Genomic DNA, 7,125 nt, shown 5'->3' on the forward strand with positions numbered 1-7,125 from the left:
AAAAAAATGTATCTGGGCCTGGTGGAGTATGCCTTTAATCTCAGCACTTGGAAGGCAGAGACAGGCAGGTCTCTGAGTTTGAGGCCAGCCTCATCTACAGAGTGAGTTCCAGGATAGCCAGGGCTACACAGAGAAACCCTGTCTTGAAAAAAAAAAAATTATTGTGAGAGGAGGCATGCCAAACAAGTGAAGAAAGAATGAGCCAGACAATGAGAAGGAGCTAGAATATTAGAACAGATTGTCTGAGTTAGTTTGAGGCCAAGCAGAGTAATTCAGGAGAGGTATACACACACACACACACACAGAGAGAGAGAGAGAGAGAGAGAGAGAGAGAGAGAGAGAGAGAGAGAGAACAGACAGACACTCTCAATCAGAGACAGAGAGAGAAACCAGATTGAATTATGAATCAGTCAACTTGGAAAAGGAAAAGAATTTGAACCAGAATAGCTGAGTTGAATCAGCCAGTAAGAGCTCAGAAAGAACTAGATAGGGTAAGCTGATTCGACAGCAAGTCTCAGAGGTTGAAAACATCCTAGGCCTAGATTACATTGTGTGGAGGCTGGAAACTTCCAGGACTAAAACTTAGCCCACTGAGGCATAAGCCTCTGAGACAACAAATACTTTACTTGAATAAAATTTACAATTACACATGACAATTACACATGGAAGTCTGGTACAGGCAGATCTTGGAAGAGCCTGCCCAATGAAGTCTTAAGCATGGTCTGTGTCTTTGGTGAGGTAGGAGTTAGGGTCAGAGTTGATGGGTAAGGGAGGCATGGGGACTCAGAATGACATATTGAAGCAAAAGGGGGTTCAGGATTCATGGGAGGCAGGAGTTGGTGGTGTGGATGGCAGAGATTGAACTGGCCAGCAAGGCCAGGCTGAAGAAGCCATAGATGAGGAGCCTGCCACCAAACAGACCAGAGGCCAGAGCCCAGCTGGCAGAAGGCACAGGGGTGTGTGTCTGGTGAGCACTCCTGGCCATTGCTTTCTCAGGAGGGAGGGAGTTTGCAGTGCTCACTCTCATCTCTGGGACTGAGACATAGGGTGCCCCTGCTGGCCAGAATCCAGGACTTCCACATGCTCAGGAGCGTTGGGTTCTCAGTAGGAATGAAGAAGTGAAAGGGACACTCCCATAGCCTCCCCTGAAGATAAAGCTGCCTTATGGTTTCATTGCACGTGGAACAAGTGAGCAATTGGTGGTTTCCTGGAGGAAGACACAGCACATTCTTTTTTTTTGGGGAGGAGGGGGGTTTGGTTTTTCGAGACATGGTTTCTCTGTGTAGTCCTGGCTGTCCTGGAACTCACTTGTAGACCAGGCTGGCCTCGAACTCAGAAATCCACCTGCCTCTACCTCCCAAGTGCTGGGATTAAAGGCGTGCACCACCAACACCCAGCTTTGACACAGCACATTCTTAGTCCTGTCTGTAAGCCCACGACCCTGGTTCAATCTTCAATGTTAATAGACTCTCTGAGAAGGGGGTGTGGTGGCACACATGGCTTATAACCCCAGCACTCAGGAGGCAAAGGCAGGCAGATCTCTGCTTTTGAGACCAGCTTGGTCTACAGAGTGTTTTTTAGGATACCCAGGGTTACATACATTTGAAAAAACAAAACACGAACAAAACAAACAAAAGAACCTCTGAGCCTTGTGCATCCTGCCCAAGGGCTGCTCTGAAATATGGCCTGGCCTGTCAGGCAAGATGCCAGTGCCCGTGTGAATCCTAAACAAGTTGGGCTGGTGTGCGCACACACACTTAAACAGGACCATGCATGTCCTGTGTGCTGTTAGCTTTTCAGTTTCTTTGTCTTTTGATGTTGGATTTTGACATATAGCACTAACTGGGTTAGTACTTCTATAGAGCAGGCTGGCCTTGAACTCACAGCAACCTTCCCTCAGAGGCTTCTGGAGTACTGAGACGATAGGCATATGCCATACCTGGCTTTTTTTTTTTTTTTTTTTTTTTTTTGGTTTTTCGAGACATGGTTTCTCTGTGTAGCCTTGTCTGTCCTGGAACAACTCACTTTGTAGATCAGGCTGGCCTCGAACTCAGAAATCCGCCTGCCTCTGCCTCCCGAGTGCTGGGATTAAAGGTGTGCGTCACCATGCCCGGCTATACCTGGCTTTTTAAAGTTGTTTCATTTTATTCTGAGAGAGATGTCTTTCGCTCAGATGGCCTTGAAATTGCTATGTAGCTAAAGCTCTCCTTGAGCTAATTTCCCTAAATCCACCTCCCAAACCCTGGGATTACAGGCAGGTATCACCGCACTGGCTCACTCAAGGCCATTCTTTTTCTGTTTTTTTTTTTTTGTTGTTGTTGTTGTTGGTTTTTTTTGTTTTGTTTTGTTTTTTTGTTTTTTTCGAGACAGGGTTTCTCTGTATAACTCTGGCTGTCCTAGAACTCACTTTGTAGACCAGGCTGGCCTCGAACTCAGAAATCTGCCTGCCTCTGCCTCCTGGGAATGCTGGGATTAAAGGCGTGCGCCACCACGCCCGGCTTCAAGGCCATTCTTGAAGCTAAGGCTAGTACTACCTGCTGCCCGGACCTAGTTTCTCTCCTACAGCCTACACCTGTGCCCCACAAAGCTTCATACTTATTTATTTTATATGTGTATATGGATGTTTGCCTACATGAATGTCTGTGTACACAGAGAGGATGGGAGCCAGTTGAAACTGGAGTTATAGACTCTTGTTAGCCACCACGATGGTGCTGGGAATGGAACCCAGATCCCCTGGAAAAGCAGTCAGTAGTCTTAACCACTGAGTCATCTCTCCAGGCCCAAGGCTCCATCTTTCCCAATTCTGACCATCACATGGGAATCTACCACAGCAGAAAGGACATCTCCATTGTAGGAGCAGATATGTGCCCCAGACCCCAGCAGTTCCCTTCCACACTACACGGCCTGCCCTGCCTGCTTTACTTCCTGGGACCAATGCTTGATTCTCCTGAAACTGCAGCCCAGGACGTGGTCACCCGTTCAAGGAGATCTATCACGGCCGGGCGAGTTCTAGGACAGCCAGGGCTATACAGAGAAACCCTATCTCAAAAAACAAAACAAAACAAAACAAAACAAAACAAAACAAAACAAAAGGAGATCTATCACTCTGACACTTGCAGGTTCTGCAAAGAGCAAGAACTAACAGACAGTCTCCTGTCTCTTGTGGGAACTATACCGCAGCCCATAAAATAGACAGGGGGTTCAGGCAAGGAATCTGGTTTTAGGGGAGATGGACTCTCTAGTCAGCTTCCTAGAGTCCAGATATAGAGGATCACAAGATGGCCTGCCCGAGTTCTGTGTTGAGGAGTCATGGAACAGAAGGGCTCTCTGGCCAGGCTAATGCTGACTCCCCCTGTAGGAAAGAACTGACTGTCATGTCCTGGACACTGTGTGCCACAGAAGAGAGTACCAGGTCATCTTGGCTTGGCACAAGAGGGCCACAATAGTGCAAGGTGAGGCCAAGTAGGCACATGTGTGGGCAACAGGGAGAGGGAGGGGCTGGGCTATGACAGGAGGAAGACATTAGCACTGTGCACTCTAAGTTTTTCAAATCCTATTTTTTTAAAAACATAATTATTTATTTATTTCATGTATATAAGTACACTGTAGCTGTCTTCAGACACACCAGAAGGGGGCATCAGATCTCATTACAGATGGATGTGAGCCACCATGTGGTTGTTGGTATTTGAACTCAGGACCTTTGGAAGAACAGTCAGTGCTCTTAACTGCTGAGCCATCTCTCCAGCCCTCAGCCTTCATGAGTCTGCCTTAACCTTTCACCTGTGTCCACTTTAATGAAACATTCCTTCTTGTGTTCGCCCCAGCAAAACACCATCCAGCCAACTTTCCAAAGAACCCTTAAGTTTCCACTTCAACATTTTATTTATTTATCTTGTGTGGGTGGGCGCTGAAGAGGGATGGATCAATAGGATGCTGATGCTGGACCCACATCCCCTGGAAACCCCTGACAGAACTGGAGTAGTGGATGGAAATGTGGGATACTGTGAGAGATGTTACCTTGTGAGGACTCTCTCCAAGGGGCAGGCTGAGTGAGGGTTAGCAGGAGCTGAGACACACATTCTTCAGTCTCTCTCCCATCTTGTTTGTAGTACTATAGGAGCCAGTAACTTTTCAGCCTGTGCTTCTGTGCTCTGTGGGGATCCGTCCTTTCCCTTGAACCCTGTCTGTTGCATAGGGTTCTCTAAATGCCTCCCACAGATTATATCCTGTAACCTGGACATAGCAGTCATAAATTTGGAGCAGTTATCAGGAATGGGCACAATGTTACTGAGCCATACAGGGAGCTCCAGGAGACTATAGCTTAGACATAGGGATGCAGGAAGACAAGACTCCACATCTGATCCAGCCTCACCAACTCCAGGACTTTAATCCCAGCACTTGGGAGGCAGAGGCAGATGGATTTCTGAGTTCGAGGCCAGCCTGGTCTACAAAATGAGTTCCAAGACAGCCAGGGTTATAGAGAAACCCTGTCTCGAAAAACCATAAAAAGAAATTGTTTGGTATTAGGCGGCCTGGTTAGAAGCCTGCATCATCGGTTTCCGGGGTGTAACCTTCTATGGTGGCTTACGGTATGCATAGCATTTAACAACTAATTTGCAAGGTTTTCTGCACGTTTCCTTGTGGCCGGCCAGCGGCTCACATGTCTGGGTTCTAGTCTGAGAGGCATCTTGGAACCTAGAAGAAAAGAGGGGGCTAGGCGATGCGAGAGAGATGGAGCTAAGATAGGATTCTGATCAAAGTTCAATTTTAGTATTTCGTGCACCGAGCTATGAAGGAGGGGGAAGGGGCCCATTCTTGCCAAATCATCCTGGAGTAAAGTTGCAGGAGGCAGGCAGCGGCAGTGGGAGTGGCAGAATGACAGGGCGGCAAGCTCCCCAGATGATATCTTCTTGCTAACAGTGAAACCTGAGCTGAGTGGGGGAGGTTACATTTCCTAATTTTTTTTTCTTCTAGACAGGGTCTTACTATGTAGTCCAGGCTGGCCTTGAACTCACGGTGATCCTCCTTGCACCCGAGTTTTGAGGTTACAAGGCCTTGGCACCAGGCCCAGCTATAACCACTGGTTCTTGTAAACCTCTTACCACCTCAGAGCTGTTAGAGGCAGGTGATGGATCAGTGAGAGGTTGGGATGAGGGTCCCTTAGGTTATCCATCAAAGTTCTTGTGTAGGCCTACACCCTCCTTCTGGACAGATGAAGGCTAACGTTACATACCTTCACACACACACTACCACCCCCAACATACACACCACAGTTGCATACACCCTCTACATTCGATCCTGGAATCCTCCAGCAAGTACTAATCACTCATATGAGATGAATGCTGGACCTGGCTGCTCTCTTGCTGTGACTTCTCTACAACCCCATCCCTTTGCTGCTGGCAGATACTCAGATGACAGTGTACTCAGCTGCTATTAGATTACGGCCCAGCACTGGAGTGTGTGTCCAGTGGCTGAGAATCTCAGGACATGTTTCACGATGAGTGAAGCAGGCTCAGGTAGCAGAGCAGGCAACATGGCCATGGAGGTATCTAGTAACCTAGGCTAGGTTAAATGGGGTCTTAGGGTCTCAAGGATCCCTCTGCAACAGTAGGACCTAGGCTGAGCTATATGGGGTTAATGTAGGGCGTTTCAGTTCTAAAATCCCTACCTCCCAGAAACCGTGAGCAGTGATTTTTCTCACTAGAGTCTTACTAGACTTACTTTCTTACTAGAGTCTGGACAGGATACGGTGCTCAACATTGTCCTAGAAGTTGCAGAAGGCCCAAGAAGTTCTGTGGATCTGTGGAGGAGCAAATGCACCCTGCTGGCCACGTTAGAGAAGAGCTGGCTCAGGCAGAAACTAGGGGCCAGAAACTATAGTGAAAGGCAGAGTGGGGGGGGGGGGCGGGCATCAGAGCCACCTAGAGAGAGATGTGACTGGGTTTCAGTGGTGCAGACTCCTGGGGTAGGGTTAAATCAGGATTGTTGAGGCTAGAACAAAGGTTAAAGATCAGTATCAGATTCAACCTTCTGTAGAGACGTGAGAGGCAGTAAAGTTCAGGATGGGGTCAAATGTTGATTTGAGTCGGGATTCATCGAAGGTTAGGGCTGGGGCCAGAGTTGTGATAAAGATTTAGGCCAGGGTCAGACGTTACATCCCTGGCTGAGGTGCAACTTCCTCACGTGCTCCAGAGTTGGTGCACTGCCTGGCACAGAATGTCCGGATCCTCGGCACAAAGCAGCCAATCTACTGGCTCCAAAGCAGCAAAACTTTAAGAGCATGTGTGCTATGGCTATGCTAGCAGCTGGTGGCTGTCTACATACAGATGCTAGCAAAAAAAAAAAAAAAAGGGGGCCTGGCCCAGCTGGAGAAATAAACAGTTAGTGCACAGGCTGCTCCTCCAACAGTCATACATACACTTAAAAAGAAAAAGGAAAGACCCTGAATACCCCTGGGTGACACTCTAGTGACTTAAGGAATCTCATCTTGATTTTGAGAGACCAGAGACCCTACTGAGTACCCTCTGTTCTAAATGTGACTCTATAGTGGGGCGTGGTGGCGCATGCCTTTAATCCCAGCACTCGGGAGGCAGAGGCAGGCAGATTTCTGAGTTCAAGGACAGCCTGGTCTACAAAGTGAGTTCCAGGACAGCCGGGGCTATACAAAAAACCCTGTCTTGAAAAAAACCTAAATAAATAAATAAATAAATAAATAAATAAATAAATAAATAAATAAATAAATAAATGTGACTCTATGATGTCCCTCATTGGCCGGCTAACCTTGAGACTAGAACTATCATGTACTCCCGCTAATGCCCTTAACCCCATCCTGCTCCTTTATCGAGTGATCTAAAATTCTGACCTATCACCTCTAGCATCCCAGAGCTTCCCTAGATTGCCCACAGGACTCCTCTAGGTGACAGGAGAGTCTACTCTAGTGACAGGGAAAATCCAGCGGCTTGACTGCCCCGCCCCCATCCTCCTTTGTGAGGCGGAAAGTTTCCTCTGAACTTTCAGCTTTCCCACAGGCGCCTGCAGCTTCCAATAATCTTTGCTTGATCTCCAGGAGTCTGTTCATAGCGGTGGCACTCAAAGCAAGCCGTACGGACCTGAACCCACCCTCTT

Source organism: Mus caroli, unplaced genomic scaffold (assembly GCF_978045245.1).
Source record: "Mus caroli unplaced genomic scaffold, Mus_caroli_1 scaffold_11, whole genome shotgun sequence".
NCBI classification, from domain to species: Eukaryota; Metazoa; Chordata; class Mammalia; order Rodentia; family Muridae; genus Mus; species Mus caroli.